The sequence below is a fragment of the Prionailurus bengalensis genome, chromosome B4 (assembly GCF_016509475.1).
Source record: "Prionailurus bengalensis isolate Pbe53 chromosome B4, Fcat_Pben_1.1_paternal_pri, whole genome shotgun sequence".
NCBI classification, from domain to species: Eukaryota; Metazoa; Chordata; class Mammalia; order Carnivora; family Felidae; genus Prionailurus; species Prionailurus bengalensis.
Window position 1 is genome coordinate 16,110,328 of NC_057358.1, and position 22,046 is coordinate 16,132,373.

A 22,046-nucleotide genomic window follows, 5' to 3' on the forward strand; every position below is an offset into this window, starting at 1 on the left:
AGGAACAGGTGATGAGTGTATGACAGGCAACCAAAACACATATACAGCAGGTAGACTGAGTTGAGCTACGAATACTACAGACAAATTGTACTGACATTTCATCCACTAAAGGTGGAAGAATTCAATTTGCTTGGTTTTCAACTCTACATGATAGCAGCTTCTAATTAGAATGCTGTGGCTATTGTCAATTGGCACAGGGGAAAAGGATCTTAAACTTTTATTCTCTCCATACTCTTATCCCTCAGACAAGTTAAATATTCTGAAACAGCCTCAGGAATTAATTCCTAAAAATGCCAATGTTCTTCACAGCCCCAGTGAAATCCCCGAACTGCCATATGTAAAACAGTCAGATATTGATTTCTCAGGAAAGAACACTTTCTCTGCCCTAGGCAATTAGCTTTTGGAGTTTTGATATTAATTACATGTTTAAGACACATGGTAAGAAAGTCTGCAACAGGGACTAACCTTAGCCAACCAAGAAGGAATTGGGTGTCTACTTACAAAGGGGTGGGACGTGGCATAGGAAAGGTAACAAGGATTGGTGACGGACGCTCTAAGGCTAGCCAAAGAGGTAGACTAGGAAAGCTGTTACTGCCCCAAGTCTATAGGCTACCTGGAAAGAACCGTGGTAGGTTCAGAAGAGGGCCACTGGACAGGAGGGATGGCCTTTGGTAGTCATCCCTAACCCAAGCCTACAGAGAGCATCTGGGGGAATAAATATTCTGAATTTTCTCTCCTCCCACTTTCCACTCTCCTGCCAATGACTCGCATAGGACTGACCCTAACCAGAAGCCACAGGTAATGGGAGTCCACCTAGTGCAGCCCAAGGGAGTCAGCTTCCTGGAGCATGCAGCACGGACAAAAAGAGTAGATTTGGAAGGTTAAAAAGGAATTTTATGGCACAAATAAAAATCCATTCATGATGCTATTTTCGGAATTATTTGGGGGTAAGTGAATTTACTTTGCTGGTCTAGTTTGATAGCATGCCCCAATAAAGCAGTAACTCACAGCAAAACAAAAACAATCATTTTTAAATACCTCCCTCACAGAGATCTGCAAGATGCAAATACATTACCAGGACAGAAAGAATGAAGAAACAAAGAATAAAGATGCTCTTTAGGATTTTCCCATTTCCTCTCACGACACAAACACAACAAGATTTCCAAACATGAAAAAAAATGATGACCCACCTTTCAAGTTCATAGGAATAAATCTCCAAGACATACACAAGAATTTCCAAAGATGAAAATGCCAATTTAGTGATCTTATACTATCAATTTTTAGAAACAGGATCCTATATATTTTAAGGGACCTAAGAGAACCAGTAAATTCAGGTTTCTCCATCTCTTGAAGAGTTACATTCTATAGTTACAATGAATTAACAACAGTGAAGGAGCTAGCATGGAGAGTGTACCAAGTTGAGATTTTTTTTAAGTTTATTTACTTATTTTGAGAGAGAGAGAGAGAGAGTGCACGGGTAGGGGAGGGGCAGAGAGAGAGGGAGACAGAGAGAAACCCAAACAGGCCTGGCACTGTGATCACAGAGCCTGACACGGGGCTTAGACTCATAAACTATGAGATCATGACCCAAGCTGAAATCAAGAGTCAGATCTCAACTGACAACTACCCCTACGAGGTGAAGATTTTTAAGCTATATATAACTATTAACCTTCTGCCTTTCAATTCTTCTGACTCATATAAGCAACCCCCTGTATCTACTATATATTTCTATAGCACTTTCCTTTTGTTTGCATGGATTTACTCAATAAATACCTAATGGGAATCTGCTATATGTCAGGTACTATTCTGGGAACCAATAATACAATAGTGAACAAAACAGACTGTTTAAAAAAAAATCTATGTTTTCATGAAATTTATATTGTAATAGGGGATGACAGGCAGTAAAACAAATGTATGGGCTGAATTTTATTTCCCCAAATCCATATGTCGAAACCCTAACACTCCTTTGAATTTGATCGTATTTGGAGATAAAGCCTTTAAATAGGGGATTACATTAACATGAGACCATTAGGGTGGTCCTCATCCAATCTGTCCAGCGTTTTTATAAGAAAAGGGAATTTGTATATACAGAGAGACACCAGGAGTGTGGCATGCATAGTGAAAAGACCACAAGAGGACACAGCGAGAAGGCAGCTGTCTGCCAGCCAAGGAGAGAGGCCTCAGGAAAAATCAACCTGCTGACGCCTAAATCTCGGACTCCCGGCCTTCTGAACTGTGAAAACATTAATTTCTGTTAATGCTCTGTTATGGAAGCCCAAGCAAACTAATACGCCAAATAATATGTATATTAATAGCATGTTGAAGTGCTATGACTTAGTACCATAAAGAAAAATACTGCAGGAAAAGAGGGAAAGTGTGTGAAACAGGGTTACAATTTAGGTAGGGTGATCAGGGAAGATGTCACCAGGACGTAAGAGTTGGGTAATGACTTGAAGAGGTGACTAGGCAAGCCATGCACATATGGGGGGTGGGGGGTTGTGTGGAAATGGAACGGCATTCTAGGCAAAGAAAATGACAAGTGCAAAGATCAGAGAAAGGGGCAGGCATGATATGCTTGAGGAATATCATATCCACAAGATGGACAGGATGCCTGGAAATCACCCATGAGTCACACAGGAGTCCATTCACATGTGGCAAGAGATGAAGTTAGAAAGGTAACAAGAAATGTGATGGCAAAGACTTTGCTGTTCAAAGTATGGACCTCAGGGGCGCTTGGGTGGCTCAGTCGGTTAAGTGTCTGGACTTCCACTCAGGTCACATCTCACAGTTCGTGGGTTCAAGCCCCACGTCAGGCTCTGTGCTGACAACTCGGCACCTGGAGCCTACTCCAGATTCTGTGTCTCCCTCTCTCTGCCTGTCCCCTGTTCGCTCTCTTTTTCTCAAAAATAAATAAACATTAAAAAAATTTTTTTTAAGTATGGACCTCAGACTAGCAGTATTAGCATTACATGGTTAAGTCTGTTAGAAATGCAGAATCTCAGGCCCTATAGACCTACAGAGTCAGAATCTGTATTAAAATAAAATCCACGAGTGATTTCCAGGCACACTAAAGTTTTTAAGAGCTTTTTGGAGGTACAAAGTTGACCCTTGAGCAGCACAGGTTTGAACTTCACAGGTCCACCCATACATGGACTTCTTCTCAATACAGAACAGTACTGTAAAATGTATTTTCTCTTTCTAATGATTTTCCTAATAACACTTTTGGTCTAGCTTCCTTTACTGTAAGAATACAATACAGAATATATATAACATACAAAATATGTGTCAACCAATTGTTTATGCTTATCGGCAAGGCTTCTGGTCAGTGGTAGTCTATTAGTAGCTAAATTTGGGGGAGTCAAAATTATAGATTTTCAACTGCATGGGGGAGTGGGGTCAGTGTTACTAACCCCATGTTGTTCAAGGGTCAACTATAATTCATATACCATATAATCAACCCACTTAAAGGGTACAAACCAATGGTTTTTAAAGAGTATTCACAGATATGTATAACCATCACTACAATCAATTTTAGAACACATCACCTCAAAAAGAAATCCTGTACACTCTGGTTATCACCCCCAGCAACTCATAAATTTTGAGATGTTGTGTCTTCATTTTCATTCATCTTGGAGTATTTTCTGAGTTCTCTTTGTATTACTTTGTGGAGAATTGTCTAATTTCCACATATTTATGAGTTTCTCAAATTTTTTTCTGAATATTGACTTCAAATTTCATTACAATGTAATAAGATAATTTTGCAAGCTATAATAACACTTTGTATTCTATTCTTTTACATTTATTTGAGGTTTGTTTTATAGCCTGGCATATGATTTAATCCTAGAGACTGCTTTGTATGTATTTGAGAAGAATGCACATTCTGTTGCTGTTGGGTGGTATATTCAATACAAGTCTGTTAGGTCTTGTTGGTTTCTAGTATTGTTCAAGTCTTCCATTTCCTTGTTGATCTTCTGTGTCATTGTTTTATTTGCTTCTAAAAATAGGATACTGCAGTCTCCAATAATTACTGACTTGTTTATTTCTCCCTTTATTTCTGTCAGTTTTGCTTTGTGTATCTTGGTGCTCTGTTATTAGGTTTATAATTATTAAATCTTCCTGCTGAATTGATCCCTTTATGATTTATAAAAATCTCCTTTTATTTCTATTAACATTTTTTAAAGTCTATTTTGTCTGATATCAGTATAACCACTCTACCTTTCTTGTACTTGCTCTAGGCATGTTATATATTTTTCCATCCTTTTACTCTTAACCTATTTGTAAATTTGAATCTAAAGGGTATCTTCTGTAGATGGTATATGGTTGGATCATGTTTTTAAATCTGGCCTGGGGGCGCCTGGGTGGCTTGGTCGGTTATGCGTCCGACTTCAGCCCAGGCCGTGATCTCACGGTCCATGAGTTCAAGCCCCACGTCGGGCTCTGTGCTGACAGCTCAGAGCCTGGAGCCTGTTTCAGATTCTGTGTCTCCCTCTCTCTCTGCCCCTCCCCTGTTCATGCTCTGTCTCTCTCTGTCTCAAAAAATAAATAAACGTTAAAAAAAATTGTTTTAAATCTGGCCTGACAATCTCTGCCTTTTGATTACATGATTTAACCCATTCACATTTAATGTTACCATTGATACAGTTAGGCTTACCTCTGCCAGTTTACTCTTTGTTTTTATTTTTCATGTATTTTTTGTTCCTCTACTTCTTTATAGCATTCTTTTGCCTTAAGTGAATATTTTATAAAGTAGCATCTTAATATCTTTAAATAAGTTTTATCTCTTAGTGGTTGTTCTAGGCCTTGCCATATACATCTTACCTTGTCAGAATCAGCTTCCAATTAATACTACCTTAATTGCACTTTTATACACAGTATTACTTATAGCTCTATCCCCTTCCCCCCTACACATTGTGGAAATTTTGTTACACAATATTACGTCTTTTCATGTTATAAACCCACTTACACATTGTTATAATTATTACTTTACCATCTGTAATCATTTCCTTGGCCCAATAACAGCTTTGCCTCTCACCCACCTCCTTTGTGCTATTATTGGCAAATATATTACATGTATGTGTAAGAAGTGCTTATAAGGGCCTTGTAGCCTACTGTAATAATTTTGTCTTTTATTTTGAGTGAAATGGGAAGACACAGTGTCACACAGAGTGAAATGGGAACAGAGAAGTGACTTGATCTGACTTATATTTTAAAAAGGTTTCTTCTGTTGAGAATTGCCTCTAAGAGAGCAGGAGGCCAATTAAGAGAAGTTTCCCAAGGGAACCTGGGTGGCTCAGTCAGTTGAGCGTCCAACTTCAGCTCAGGTCATGATCTCATGGCTTGTGAGTTCGAGCCCACATTGGGCTCTGTGCTAACAGCTCAGAGCCTGGAGCCTGTTTCAGATTCTGTGTCTCCTTCTCTCTCTGCCCCTCCCCCATTTGTGCTCTGTCTCTGTCTGTCTCTCAAAAATAAATCAATGTAAAAAAATTTAAAAAAGAGAGAGAGGGAAGTTTCCCAGAATGCAGGAGAATAAAGATGGCTTGGACCAGGGTGGAATTTACAGAATTAGTAAGAAATAATCAGCTTCTATATATGATTCGAAGGTAGCCAATGAGATTTAGTGACAGATAATGAGATGGATAAAAAGAGAGGATTCAAGAATAACTCTGAGAATTTAGGCCTAAGCACTGGAAGAATAGACTTGGTATTAACTGAAGCTGGGAAAAGTGCTGGAGTACAAAGCATTTCCCTTTAGGAGAAAGTCCAGCAGATCCTATAAGATGTATGAAGTTTCAGATACCTTACAGACATCCCAGCGAAGTGTTGACTGGGCAAAAGGAACACCCAAATTTGGGAAGAGGTTCAGGCAGGAAATGTAAGTTTGGAAATCATCAGTATGTACATGGTATCGAACTCCAAGAGACTAAATGTGGTCCTTGAGGACTGAGCATGAAGAGAAATGAGGCGTAAGGACTGAGTTCTGGGGGCACTCCAGTGTCAAAAGTGAGAAAAGATGAGGCATCTACGAAGAAGAATGAGAAGGAGAAGCCAGTGTATTCTGAATATCTGACTTTCTTAACATACTATGAGCGGCTAAAAAGAAATAAATTCTAGGGGTGCCTGGGTGGTTCACTCAGTTAAGCATTCAACTTCAGCTCAAGTCATGATCTCGCAGTTTGCGATTTTGGGCCCCATGTCTGGCTTTGCACTGATGGTGCGGAGCCTGGAGCTGCTTCAGATTCTGTGTCTCCCTCTCTGCCCCTCCCCTGCTTGTGCCTGCTCGCTCGCTCTCTCTCTCTCTCTCTCTCAAAAATAAATAAATAAACATAAAAAATAAAAAAATAATTTATTATCATGTTTCTTATACAAGAGTTCTCAACCACACATATTTTTTTTTAATTTTCTTTCTTTTTTTAATATAATTTATTGTCAACCGGCTAACATACAGTGTATACAGTGTAGTCTTAGCTTTGGGAGTAGATTCCCATGATTCATTGCTTCCATACAACACCCAGTGCTCATCCCAACAAGTGCCCTCCTCAATGCCCATCACCTATCTTCCCCTCACCCCCAACTCCCCCATCAACCCTCAGTTTGTTCTCTGTATTTAAGAGTCTCTTGTGGTTTGCCTCCCTCTCTGTTTGAAACTAATTTCTCCCCTTCCCTTCCCCCATGGTCTTCTGTTAAGTTTCTCAGATTCCACATATGAGTGAAAACATAGGATATCTGTCTTTCTCTACCTAACTTATTTCACTTAGCATAATAGCCTCCAGTTCCATCCACATTGCTGCAAATGGCCAGATTTTATTCTCTCTCATTGCCAAGTAGTATTCCATTGAATACTATATAAACCACATCTTCTTTACCCATTCATCGATTGATGGACATTTAGGCTCTTTCCATAATTTGGCTATTGTTGATAGAGCTGCTATAAACATTGGGGTACATGTGTCCCTATAAATCAGTACTCCTGTATCCTTTGGATAAATTCCTATTGCTATTGCTAGGTCATATGGTAGTTCTATTTTTAATTTTTTGAGGAACGTCCACACTGTTTTCCAGAGTAGCTGCACCAGTGTGCATTCCAACAGTGTAAGAAGGTTCCAGTTTCTCTACCTCCTCACCTACATCTGTTGTTTCCTGAGTTGTCACACTCTGACCAGTGTGAGGTGGTATTTCAACGTCAAACACACATACTTTGAAAATGCTTCGAAGGAGTCTGATGTGAACCTCTAGGTTGAGAATAGCTGTCACTGTACCTGTCCCAGTGCTGAGCACAAAGAAGTTGTTGGGTGTTCATGCAACTGAAATTTACTATGCAAGTGGAACACAAAAACATCCAAAGGTTTCAGGTATTAACTTTGAACTATGACAATAATTAGCCATCAGCCTTTATCTTACCAAAAGAAGCCAGACTGATCCCAAAGTTGCAATTAGGGTACCTGCTGTGCAAGACAATGCCACATCCACACTATTTACATTTCAGAAGCTTAAGTAAAAGAAATATTGAAAAGTGAAGAAAATGTACAGTATTTTTCAGATGCACCACTTTTCAGTAGCTTGTCGTTACAAAGTCAAATGTTTTATATTATAAAGTCTTGTATTTGTCACTGGTAATTCTGCTCTCATTAAGAGCAGTACCATAGAGTGCTGGAAAAAAAAATAGAATTTCATCCAAATCCTAGTTCGGACTGTCTGATGCTCTTTAAGCCATTTAAACCCTCTGGCCTCGTTTCTTTCACTTGTGTAATCAGAATACTGAAACCCACTCTGAAAAAATATTGCAAGGACTATAGATGCGTTGAAATTCTCTTGCATACCGTAAACTTACAAAAGTAATAGCTGTTAATTATCACTATTTAGTAATTCTGGCAATAATTGTCATTATGATAAAAATAATACAAAGGATTGTGAATAATAATAATTAGTTATCTAAGGATATGTAATAAACTACCCCAAACCTTAGTGACTTAAAAAAAACAAGAAACATTTATTATTAAGCAGTTTCTGTAGGTCAGGAATTCACCAGCAGCTTAGTTGAATGGGTCTGGCCCACTAGTCCTCAGTAAGCTGCAAAGTCAAGATGCTGGTCAGGGCTGAAGGATCTACTTTTAAGAAGGTTCACTCACATGACTGACAAGCTGGTGCCAGCTGTTGGCAGGAGACCTTAGTTCTCGCCATGTGGACCTCTCCATGTCTTCATGACACAGTAGGCGGCTTCCCCCAGCAAACAATCTTTGATGGCAAAGGAGGACTTTTATGACCTGGCCTTGAAAGGTGGACTTTGTTACTTCTACAGTACTCTTACACCGTTAACTGGTTACAAGGGAAGCCCCCTTCAGTGAGGTAAGGGAAAGCATGTGGATACCAGGAGAGAATCACTGGGTGCCATCTTGAGAATGTGGCTACCATAAAGAGTAAATAAACTATACTTTTAACATTACCTGCTCTATTTTTTTTTGAATGTTGAGTAAACATAATAGATTTGTTTTCTTTCTCTGTACCACTTCTAAAATTAGGAATAATCTCAATTATTTCTTAATGCCCTTAAAGAAGTTTCACTATTTTTATTGTCATTGTCTTTCTATTAAAGGTTTCTTTCCCATAACTAGTTATTTGAGCAAGTATAAGGAAGCCTTCTGATATGAATACATAATCAACTTTGCATCATAACTAGAAAGTCAGCATTTCAATTTTCTTCTGAGGGCAAATTCAGCTTTGTTTCCACTGATAAATACAATAAAACAACACACTGTTTCAATCTTCAGCATGGCAAAAAAGATATACTAAGCAACTCTTACCAAGTATTAATTAAGGAATTCAGATTAAGATTATGTTAATTATTTTCCAGCATCAACAACAACACACACAAAAAATCTTTTATTTTCCCAGCTTCTCATTAACTGGTTGCCTAACATTAAACAAGCCATTGTCTCATTGCTTAATCTTTAATGCAATAGATTTTGTAGAAAAATTAAAGCCATACATACTTTTGGTAAGAACAGAAAAAAGTATATGGATTAGAAGAATTTGAGACTATTTCTTCAATTTCTTAAACTGTATGCTACCTATTTCTTATGTACTCTCTGAGGTCCAGAATGATGGTTAAGTAACCTTTTAATAGATCTGGCATAATTGCTTGGCATAAACGCAAAAAAAGTTTTACAGACTTCTTTCATAGCCTCAATATTAGCTCATCTGCCTCAACTTAAATTTTTTTTAATGTTTATTTATTTTTGAGAGGGAGAGAGACAGAGTGCCAATGGGGGAGGGGCAGAGAAAGAGAGAGACACAGAACCTGAAGCCGGCTCCAGGCTCTGAGCTGTTAGCACGAAGCCCAGAGCAGGGCTCAAACTCAAGAACCTCGAGACCATGACCTCAGCTGAAGTCAAACACTTAACTGACTGAGCCACCCAGGAGTCCCCCACCTTAAAATTTTAAATCAACAAACACAGCATTGCTTTGGTTAACAAGAGAAATTTCCTGAGATATTAAAAATGCACCATGTTGGTACAAATGGCTGTTTTGTGTTAACTTCTCCTTTCTGACCTTTCTACCAAGGAAAGAAAACAGTGCTAGATTCTGGAGCCCTTAAATCTGATATAAAAGGCAAGGTAAAGGGTCGGAGGTCAAAAGACAGAAGTGTGGGTATCATTTTAAGAAGCGATGAAAGCACCACAGATTTAAAGCTGAGCAGAAACAAGTCATATATCACCCTATGCCAAGAAAATCTTGTACAGGAGCAAAAATCATTTTTCCTGATAGACAACTTGAAACTTAAAAATACTTGCTTTGTTAGCAGGCTGTCAAGTGATATGCTCACATTCGGGGCTTTTTGAAGTCTGATCCACCATAATTTATACCTCTTCTTTTCAAACTGCAATTCAGGTCATGTTGTACTCTCCAAGATAATAGTGAAGAACATTTAGGGTCAGTCTTCAACTCACTTTGCCTTTCACCTTGCAAAATGGTGTGTTCTAACTAGCATTTCTGCGGGGCCCAATGAGACGATACCTTTCAGAAAATTCTACTGTCAGTTATTTTAAATGGTACCGCATGACATAGCTCATCAACCATGCGCAATCACCAAGTAGTGCATGGTTTAAGCCACACTTAACCTATGCAATGAAGTGTTGTTCCAAATCTTAATCCTGAGAATTTGGATCTTACCCTGCCCCCAAAAGTTCTGAATGCAAATGAGTATTTTATGCCTCAGTGATTACACAGAAGTTGTAGGACAACGGCTTACATTGCCTTCCTAAAAAGATCTCTTCTTTCCATAGAGATACTATATAAACTTCTCAAGTGTTCAAAGGATGTAAGAGACTGTTGCTTGTTTGTTTGTTTGTTTGTTTACATTTTCTTCTTTCTTTAAGAAACACTTTAAGAGGAGTGCCTAGGTGGCTCAGCTGGTTAAGTGTCCAACTCTGGATTTTGGCTCAGGTCATGATCTTATGGTTCGTGAGCTCAGCTGACCCCCACCCCTGCCCGCCCCACCTTGCACTTTGTGCTGATAGCATGGAGTCTGCTGGGATTCTCTCTATCCCTCTGTCTCTCTGCCCCTCCCTTGCTCATGCTCTCTTTCAAAATAAATACACTTAAAAAAGAAAGAAAGAAACACCTGAGAGGCCAAGAATCAATAGAATGATGAGAATAATAGAACGATTTGATATATAGGTGGCAGAAATATCTCATTGACCACTACTGATTGGTGCTTTCTTTCTATAGTGTATAGCTGGTCAAAACTAGTTGTATGACTGCAAACATGGAGGTGGGCCCAGCTCTAGCCAATAAAATGTGACTGTAAGTGATGTGTGTCCCCTCCAAGCCATGTGTGCTTTGTCCATAGCATCTTCTTCAGCAGCAAGCCTGGGATCCTCTATTGTAGATGGCTATAATCCTCTTCATAAAATGGAAGGAACCAGATTCCCTGAGTCAGTACTCAAAGAAAAGTTGCCTGATCAGAGTCTCTACACTGAGCGTTGTAGGAGAGAGAATCAAATTTTGTGTTACAATGTCGTATTTTGGGAATTTTTGTTAGAACAGCTCATCTACCCTGACCAAATGGAGGAAACTGAACAAATGTAGGTGTGCATTTTCTTGATCCAGGATCATCTGACAAAACAGAAGGGAAGCACGAGGAGGAAAAAAAAGGCACAGCAACAGAGTCAGAAACACTCAAGAAGGAGAAAAACGAGTTCATCTCCTGCTCGTCAGCTGCTCTCAAGTTTCTGCTCTTAGAAAAATGTGTTCATTTGTCTGAAGCAATGGAGACTAAGATGGAATGCTTGGATATTCACAAAAATCATCATTTTTCAAAAAATGTAAGCAGAAAACATTACACATAATCTTTGCCATACTGAAAAATGAGCAAACTAGCATTGATCATATAGCTAGATAGCACTTTTAGTACAGCATAATATTTTATCTGGGACACAACTTGATGAGAAGGATTGGGCTGGAGAAACTCAGAGAAATATTCAAGGGGAAAGGATGGCCTAGGAAAAAATGGACAAAACTAGAGATTCAAATTAAGGAAAAGAGAAAAATAACTATTGGTTTCAAAAGGAGTTCAAGTTTATGGATTTGTGGCTAATTTTTTAAGAGCTAGAAATTAAAGGTAGGATACAAAATGCTTTGGAGACCTAAGAAATATATTCATTCACTCATGTAATTATTCATCAAATATTTACCAAACAACTACTACGTGCTGAGGCCAGTGATAGGCACCCGGGACAAAAATGTGAACAAGCTCTTTGGAACCAGTGTGTTTTTTGTTATTGTTGTTGCTTTGTTTTGTTTTGAGGTATAGTTGACATACAATATTATGTCAGTTTCAGGTGTACAACATAGTGATTCAACACTTGTATACACTGAGAAATGACTACAGTAAGGCCAGATACCATCTCTCAACCAAAATTAACATTACTGACTCTCTTCCATATACCGTATCCTGTACCCCATGTCTTATTTATTTTATGACTGTAAGTTTGTACTTCCTGACCCCTTCACCCATTTCAACCACCCTGCTCACCCCTCTCCTCTGTAGCAACCTCCCATCTGTTCTCTGTATCTTTTAAGTCTGGGTTTTCTTCTGTTTTGTTTTTCACACACAAGTGAAATCGTGTGATATTTATCTTTGACTTATTTTACAACCTAATACTTCAATCCATCCATGTTGCTGCAAATGGCAGCATTCCATTCTTTTTTTATGGCTGTGTAGTATTCAGTGAGAGAGAGAGACAGAGACAGAGACAGAGACAGAGACAGAGAGAGAGTTTGTAACACATCTTTATCCATCCAACCACCGATGTACACTTAGGTTGTTTCCACATCTTGCCTACTAGAAATAATGCTGTAATGAACATAGGGATGATGTATCTTTTACAATTAGTGTTTTCATTTTCTTCAGATACATACCCAATAGTGTAATTCCTGGACCATACGGTAGTTCTATTTTTCTTTTTCTTGAGCAGTCTCCATGCTGTTCTCAATAGATGCTGGACCAGTATACATTCCCACCAATAGTGCACGAGGGTTCCCGTTTCCCACATCCTGGCCAGTACTCCTTTCTTGTCTTTTTTTTTCTTTTTTTCTTTTTTTGTCACTGAGCTGTGTGAGTCCTTCATCTACTTTGGATATTAACCCTTTTGGAAATATGATTTGCAAATATCTTCTCCCATTTAGTAGGGTGCCTTTTTATTTTGATGAGGGTCTCCTTTGTTGTAAAGATGCATAGTGTAGTCCCATTTGTTTATTTTTGCTTTTGTTTTCCTGGCTTTTGGAGTCAGATCCAAAACATACACACACACACACACACACACACACACACACACACACATTGCAAAGACTAGTTTCAAGGAGCTTACCGCCTGTTTTCCTGTAGGAGTTTTGTGGTTTCAGGTCTTATATTAAAAACTTCAATCCACTTGAGTTAAAATTTTTGTATATGGTATATGATAGTGTCAACCTTCATTCTTGCATGTAAGGTACCCAGTTTTCTTGACACCATTTATTGAAGAGACGGTCGTTGCCTCATTGTATATTCTTGCCTTCTTCGTGGAAACTGATGGACTATATACGTGGATTTATTTCTGTGCACTCTATTCCATTCCATTGATCTATATGTCTGTTTTTGTGCCAAAACCATAATGTTTTAATTACTAATCTCTGTAGTATATAGATTGAATTCAGGGAGCATGATACCTCTGACATTGTTATTCTTTCTCTAGATTGTGGTGGTTATTAGTGACCTTTTGTGTTTCCATATACATTTTAGAATTATTTGTTCTAGGTCTGTGAAAAATGGCACTGGAACCTTGAAAAGGATTGCAATGAATCTGTGCATGGCTTTGGGTAGTATGGACATTTTAACAACATTAACTTTTCCAATCCATGGGCACAAAATTTCTTCCAATTTATTTGTATCTTCAGTTTCTTTCATCAATGTCTTACAGTTTTCAGACTATAGGTCTTTCACCTCCTTTGTTAAATTTATTCCTATGTGTTTCACTCTTTTTGATGCAATTACAAATAGGATTGTTTTCCTGGTTATCTCTTTCTGATAGTTCATTATTAGTGTATAGAAATACAACATATTTTTGTATATTAATTTTGCATCCTGCAACTTTACTGGATTTATTTTTTAGTTCTCATCGTTTTTTGGTGAAGTTCTTGGGGTTTTTATGTATAGTAATATCATGTCATCTGCAAATAGTGACAGTTTTAATTACCTCTTCCTTTCCGATTTAGATGCCTTTTATTTCTTTTCCTGCCTAATTGCTGTGATTAGAACTCCCAATACTATGCTGAATAAAAGTGGGGAGAATGGGCATCCTTGTCTTGTTACTGATCTTAGAGGAAAGGCTTCTAGGTTTTCACCCTTGAGTATAACAACTATGATTTTGTCATATATGGCCTTTGTTACATTGAGGTAATTCTCTCTATACCTTCTTTGCTAAGAGTTTTTAATATAAACAGATATTGAATGTTGTCAAAACTTTTCTCACATCGAGATACCATATGATGATTTTTTTTGTTCATTTTGTTAATGTAGCATATCACATTGACTGATTTGCAGATGTCGAACCATTCTTGTATCCCTGGAATAAATCCCACTTGATCATGGTGTATACCCTTTTAATGTATTTCTGAATTTGGTTTGCTAATATTTTGTTGAGGGTTTCTGCATCTATGTTCATCAGGGATATTACCTGTAATTTTCTTTACTTTTTTTGTTTTGTGGTTAACCTTGCCTGGTCTGGCATTAAGGTCTCATAAAAGGGTCTCATAAAATGAGTTGGGAAGTGTTCCCTTCTCCTCAATTTTTTGGAAGAGCCTGAGAAGGACAGGTATTAAATCTTCTTTAAATGTTTGGTAGAATTCACCAGTGAAGCTGTATGGTCCTGGACTTTTGCTGCAAGGTTTTTGATTAGTGGTTCAATCCCTTTACTCTTGACCAGTATATTAAGATTTTCTATTTTTTCACAATGCCATCTTGAAAGATTGTAAGCTTCTAGGAATTTATCCATTTCTTCTAGATTGTCCTGTTTGTTGGCATATAATTGTTCACAGTAGTCTCTTAAAATCCTGTGTGTTTCTGTGGTATCTTTTGTAACTTGTCTTTTATTTATGGTTTTATTAGAACCTTCTCTCTTTGTTCTTGGTGAGACTACCTAAAAGGTTTTTTTTCCCCATCTTTTCAGAGAGCCAGCTCCTGTTTTTATTGATCTTTTCTCTTGTCTTTTTAGTCTCTATTTATTTCCAGTTTGAGCTTTAATGATTTCCTTCCTTCTATTAATTCTGAGCTTCATTTGTTCTTCTTTTTCTAGTTCCTTTACATGTAAAGTTAAATTGTTTATTTGAGATTTCTCTTGCTTCTTGAGGTAGACCTATATTGCTATGAACTTCCCTCTTAGAACCACTTTTGCTACATCCCATAGATTTTGGTATGTCATATTTCAGATTTTATTTTATTCTAATTATTTTTAAAATTTCTCCTTTGATTTCTTCTATGACTCAGTAGTTGTTTAAGTAACATGTTTATCTCCACATATTTGTAGTTTTTGCAGTTTTCTTCTTGTTACTGATCTCTAGCTTCGTACCATTGTGGTCAGAAAAGATGCTTGATAGTATTTCAATCTTCTTTATTGTTTTGTGTCCTAACATGGAATCTATACTGGAGTATGTTTCATGTGCACCTGACAAGAATGTATCTTTTGCTGTTTTGGGATGAATGTTCTGTATATATGTATTTAATTCATCTGGTCTAACATGTCATTTAAGGCCACTGTTTCCTTATCAATTTTGTCTGGATGATCTACCCATTGATATAAATGGGGTACTAAAGTCCCATATTATTATTGTACTACTGTCAATTTCTCCCCTTAGATCTGTTAATATTTGTCTTATATATTTTGGTGTTCTACATTGGGTGCAAATATATTTATAAGTATTATGTCTTCTTGTTGGATTGACCCCTTTGTTATTACATAGTGCTCCTTTTTGTCTCTTATTACAGTCTTTGTTGTAAAGTCTATTTTGTCTGATATGAATACAGTTATACCAAATTTCTTTCCAATTTCCATTTGCATGAAATATCTTTTTCCATCCCTTCACTTTAAGTTTGTGTGTGTCCTTCCTTCTGAAATGAGTCTCTTGTAGGCACTATATACATGTGTCTTTTTTTTTTAATGTTTATTTATTTTTGAAAAAGAGAGAGAAAGAGAGAGAGAGAGAGAGAGAGAGAGAGAGAGAGAGAGAATGCACACAAGTAGGGGAGGGGTAGAGAGAGGGAGACACAGAATCCAAAGCAGGCTCCAGGCTCTGAGCTGTCAGTGCAGAGCCCAATGCGGGGCTCAAACTCATGAACTGTGGGATTGTAACCTGAGTTGAAGTTGAATGCTTACCTGACTAAGCTACCCAGGCGCTCTTTTTTTATTTTAATCCCTTCATCCACCCTATGTCTCTTGACTGCTGAGTTTAATCCATTTACATTTAAAGTAATTATTGGTAAGCTGTCATTTTGTTCATTGTCTTCTGGCTGTTTTTGTGGTTCCTCTCAGTTCCTTTCTTCTCCTCTCCCTTCCCCTATGGTTTGATGACTTTCTTTAGGGTTAGATTTAAATTCCTTTCTCATTTTCTTTTGTATATTTACTACAATTTTTGCTTTGTAATTACCATTAGGTTCATGTATATCACCTTAGGTATATAACATCTTATGTATAGATTTGAAGTTGATAGCAATTTAAATTTAAACACAATCTAAAACTCTACATTTTTATTCCATCACTGCCACATTTTATATTTTTGAGATCACATTTTACTTCTTTTTGTTTTATGTAGACTTTAATTATTGGAGTTTTAGTTGATTTTAACTATGTTTTTTAACTTTTATAATAGTTTTTTAAGTGATTAATACACTATCTTTACTATATATTTGCTTCTCCCAGTGAGATTTTTACTTTCAGATTTTCTTGTTATTAATTAGTGCCATTTATTTTCAGCTTAAAAAGTCCCTTTTAACATTTCTTGCAAGGCCACCTTAGTAGCAGTAGGCCTTTAGCTTCTGGGTTCTGGAAAACTCTACCTCTCCTTCAATTCTGAATGATAACATTGTTGGGTAGAGTATTCTTGGTTGTTTTTTTTTCTTTCCTTTTAGCGCTTTGAATATATCCTGCCACTCCCTTCTGACCTGGCAAATTTTCTGTTGAGAAATCTGTTGATGGACTTACAGGTTTTCTCTTGTCAATAACAATTTGCTTTTCTGTTGCTTCTTTTAATATATTCTCTTTCTGACATTTTAATTATAATGTGTCTTGGTATGGATCTTTTTGGACACATCTTATTTTGGATTTTCTGGATTCTTAGACCTGGATGTCTTTTTCCTTTACCAGGTTGGTTAGGAAATTTTTCAGCCATTATTTCTCCAAATAAGTATTTTGCTCCTTTCTCTCCCTCTTCTCTTTCTGGGACCCCCATGATGTAAATGATGTTCCACTGGATGTTGTCCCTTAGGTCTCTTAAGTTATCTTCATTTTTTAAGTCTTTCTGTTTGTTGCTCTAAGTCTTTGTCTGCCAGCTTGCCGATCTGTTCTTCCGTTTTATGGAGTCTGTTGCTGAACTGCTCTAGTGTATTTTTCAGTTCAGTTACCGTATTCTTCAGCTCTGTGACTTCTGTCTGGTACTTTCTTACATTTTCATTCTCTTTGTTGACGCTCTCATGGTGTTCATCCCAAGTTCAGTGAGCAACTTGATGGCCATTGCTTTGAATTCTTCATCAGGTAGATTATTTATCTGCATATCATGAAGGTCTTTTTCTGAGGTTCTGCCTTCTTCATTCAGTAGGAACATATTTCTCTGTTTCCTCCAGTTGTTTGACTCTGTGTTTGATTCTGTGTAATAGGTGAAGCAGTTACCCCTCACAGTCTTGAAGAAGTGGCCTTGGGTAGGTGATGAACCTTCTTGTTCAATCTTGCCCTAGCTCTTGAACCTTTGTGATTGTCTAAACCACACAATTAATTTATTCTTGATTTGTCTCTGTTTTTAAGAGTGTGCCAAGAACTGTGAGCGTTCCAAGGGCAGGAACCCCATTTAGCACCAAGTTTCAGGCTGACTGGAAGCCAGACCCTCAGGCAGCAGCTTCTAAAGTATGTGAATATATACACTCCTGTGGGGTCACAATCATGCAGGAGATCCAGAGGTGTCCTCTGGGCAAGAGTGCAAAAATCGGGGCTCAGGATGAGTATATAACCTTCTCACTGGGGGGTCTCATCAAGCTGCAGGGAGGCCAGGGTGCTGCTCAAAGATAGTGCCTCCCTGGAAGCACTTCCTCAGCCTCCAGATATGTGGGGAATCTAAAGCCTGTCCCTCAGGCTGAAGCTCCAGGCCGAGGAAGGCGGCCTTTTTCAGAGGATGACAGTTGTTTTTCAGTCTGCTGTCTGTGTGGTGCCCCAGGCGTGGTGGCCTGCCAGTAAGTACCCTCTGAATTGTTACCTTTCTGGGAAGCTTAAGGACTCCAGCCCCCTTGGCCACCATGGCCAGGCAATCAAAGGGTGTTCCCTGTGTCGACTGCATATTCCCACTGGCTTTAACTGGGCAGCCAGTGTTGGGGTTGGGACATGCTTGCTGACTTCAAAAAGGCAGCAGGAAAATGTTTTGACAATGTGCACCCACCAGTGAGTTTCGGGAATAGTGGGATGCGCCTTGTCTGTGAGTGCATGCCAGCTCTGGGCTGGGTGCAGGAGGATACCATGACCACTCACACTCACCTGCCCCAGCCAGGGAGCAGGTGAGTGCTACAACCACCCACACTCTTTGGCTTCAGCAAGGCAACGGGATGGTACCACATCCCCAGAGCTCATAGTCTTAGACAATAAAGAATTGTGGTACACAGTTCTCATCCTGCTGTCCTCCAAGTGGCAACTGTTTAATTTTCTTTTATTTAAAACTGGACTAAAGACCAAAGGAGAAAAAGAGCAATTTCCCTCCCACTATGACTCTGTCTTCCTAGATTCTATTTTAGCAAACTGAAAGAGACAAACTGGCTGAAGAATGAGAAGATTCTAAGTCTTTAACGGACCATGACAAAAGACAGAGCTAAATAATTATTTCTAAGAAAATGAAATTACTTTTTATCACTAGATATTGAATGGCCTTCCCGATTGTCCCCTGTAAATCCGTAATAACACCGAGTCGCAGAACACACAATTCCTGACAATAGACGATGCAGCTGAAAAAAAATTAGTCTCCTGTGTGCAAAATAACACTTTCATAACAATGGGCAATTCATGCTTGCTCTCTCTAGACCTTTGCCAAACAGAACACCAGAGCAGGCTAATTATGTGAGCTAGTCGAAAATTGTGTGCATAATGGAAATGCATCCCCCTAAAGAATGGCAGAGAAGAGGTCTTAGCACCAAATCCAAAACAATAGAAAAGTGACAGAGCAAACATAAGGGCATGCACACAGACATTCTCATTAGCACACTGCAGCTAACCGTCCTTGTTGACACACGTAATAAAGGTGTTCGATTCTGGCCTTAAAAAAAAAAAACAAAACACCTTCCACGATTAAAGAATTTTCTCCCATGCTGACTCAAGTGCTTTGCTCCAACGCACAACTATGGATGGTCCTTACGTTGAGGACTCTTGTCACTTTGGGGAGCAAGAACAGTTCATGTCAGACAGAACGCTGAAGAAAGTCAATGGCAACTTTCACTTGCTGAGTCAGACAAGGAGTCCAACTGGCTTGTGACAGGGTAGAGCACGGACCAGCTTTTCAACATGTGCCGCAAGTCCGACACATGGAGCATGTGGCAGGTTTGGGATTCGAGATCCGTGGGACAAGTTTCAGAAAAAGGCCTGTAAACCCCCACACCCAATGAACAAAACAACAGCTACAACATGCCCAAAAGAGACGCGCTGCACCATCGGTGACGCGTGTGCTACTTTAAGTCCATCCCCAAATTCAATAAATCGATCGTGCGAGGAGGGAAGCGTTTCTAAGAGTTTCTTCTGGCCCATCTCTGGTGAGCAAGGGTCCTGGCAGAAATGATGGCCCACTCAATTGTGTCATTTAAGAAGAGCTTAAAGAGGGACTTTTTCAAAAGGCTTGGGCTGGATGCAGGAAAACACAAGTACAATGCCAGGGAACTGTTAACAGCTTCTTCCTGAACTGAAGAGTCCAGTGAAGAGAATGAAGGCAGAGGGAATGGGACAAAGAGGCACTTAACAAAAGTCATGACCTTCATTCAAGATGCAGCACTTTCCTTTGGTCAAGGAGGTAGTTAACCTAAAGTAACACCACCAAGCAAGATCTTTTTCCTTCCTCCCTCTTTCCATTCTCCTTCTAGTGCTCCCCTCTGGGTCAAATCCAAAGAAAACTAGATGACAAAAGGAGCAAGGAATATATTGATGAAGTTCTCATTGGTCAACATTCCAGGGCAAAGAAAGGCACAGACTAAACTTAGGGAGAGGAGTAGATCAGGTGTGGCAGATGTAAGGTACAAGGCACAGTGGATTTTTCCAGAAAGCTTAAGGCCCATCCGTTGGAATTTAAGGAAAAGAAAACCAAAATTTTATTAGGGCTATCCTTTTGTAATTAACTGAGCTAACATACAGGATTGGATGGTCACACCCGATTAACTCAAATCAGAGATCTTACCCAGGATCAGGCCTCGCTAACAATTTCAAGGATCCAGGCAGTCAAGAGGCTCAGACAAAGAGAGACACTCGGGACGTCAAGGGTGATCACCCTGGTACCGCCTTCCTGCACTGGATATGTTCCTCTGGCCCAGAATAGTAGCTGAGGTCTCCAAGTAAAATGTGTGGGGTTCCTTACACAGCAGGAACACTTACACTGTGAAACATTTCCCTTTTCTGCCCAAAGAGTTGGGACAGTCTATGTGCCACTCTCCAGGGAGACCTACCTCACAGATCCTGGGTTGCCTTTAGTATCATTAATACTACATCCAACTCAGCTTTGCTCCTCTGAGGAATATTACAGGTATAACCACAGGCCCCCCTACCCCACCTGCCCAGCCTTCACCCAGCACTGTCAGATTCTGCTCCTTCCAGGTATAGTCAAGGCAATACCACCCCCATCAGTCTCAGGCCACCAAGGGCCCTTCCATACGCGAAGCTTGGAGCTTTTAGACCCACCTTCCTAGTATGAAGAAGATGGTATAAAATACAGGATTAGAAGCAGGGGGGAAGTTGAAGGTGACCCACAGTTAGGACGAGGGGTAAATCTGTTACCTTTCTGGATATAAGCAATTCAGTACAGATACATGTGCCTTTTTCTAGGATAGGGTCCAATGATGGCCTAGAAAAGTCTAGCCAGGAAAACTACATGGTGTTTTAGTGAACGTGGATCCAGGGACAGATACGTTGAATCCCCGCTATCCTGGTCTGCACCGTCCACTCTCCTCGCCAGAGAGAGCTTCTCAGAGCCCAAGGTGAAGCCACAGCACGAACAAAGTCTTATTTTCCAAATGGTTGCAAAGGTGCTGTAAAATATTTTGAATGCAAAACACCGATTTTACAATTAAATTAAGTGTGAAAAGTAGAACTTACCTTTTTACTTTGCTAGATAAAGTCGCAAAGCCGTGTTGCAGACTTTTGCATGTTTCCGTCAGCCGGGGCGACTTCTCATTCAGATATGTGCTGTTTCATGAAAGAGATTTTAAAAAGACTGATTTAAAATGAGAGGTATAGGATGTTGTTAACGAAATGCAGATTTAATTGATAAAGCACGCCCAAATGAAGTCTGAATTTCATTCCATAATGGATTTCCCCACGGAAAAGGAAATGAGTATTTTCACCTCTGATGGGTCTCAATTAAAAAAAAAAAAAATCTCGCACTATAAAGTCAAACGGAAATGAACTCTCTGTGGAAGACTTCATATTTTCAGGTTTTCATATTTTGTGGTTCGTATTTACAACGAACACATTATTGGCTAGTTTTAAGACTGCATAGGACATAAACATTTTTCAAAGACATTGTCTCTGGCAGGAAGCACGCAGACACTGGAGATCAGCAGGTCTCTCCAAAAAGAAAGCAAGGAAAATCTGGTGGTTGGTTTTTAAATTTTTTTTTTTTCAACATTTATTTATTTTTGGGACAGAGAGAGACAGAGCATGAACGGGGGAGGGGCAGAGAGAGAGGGAGACACAGAATCGGAAGCAGGCTCCAGGCTCCGAGCCATCAGCCCAGAGCCTGACGCGGGGCTCGAACTCACGGACCGCGATCGTGACCTGGCTGAAGTCGGACGCTTAACCGACTGCGCCACCCAGGCGCCCCTGGTGCTTGGTTTTTATAATGCCGTGATATAAAGGTCGGTTGCTATTGTTTCACGAACTCGGAAAATTGGAGTTGGACAGAAACCAAATTAAAAATCAAGGGAAGGAAATGGATTATGGAGTTGGGCGGCCTCATGAGCCTTGAAAACACACCTGTGCTATTTAATCACACCAGACCTCAGCTTCCACGTCTCTAGTCTGACCCCCCCCCCCCCATTCTGTTATCGTCGTGATATATACATGATATAG

At 39.2% G+C, this 22,046-nt stretch overlaps 1 protein-coding gene across 1 annotated transcript in view; it reads right to left on the minus strand.

Moving 5' to 3' along the window:
- The window catches only part of ST8SIA6 (ST8 alpha-N-acetyl-neuraminide alpha-2,8-sialyltransferase 6), an 87,162-nt gene extending 66,002 nt beyond the window's left edge, over positions 1–21,160 (minus strand). The window contains exon 1 of the mRNA XM_043561914.1: positions 21,072–21,160. The gene's annotated coding sequence lies outside the window, so the exon portion shown is untranslated. The remainder of the gene's footprint in view (positions 1–21,071) is intronic.
- Between the last annotated feature and the right edge of the window lie 886 nt (positions 21,161–22,046).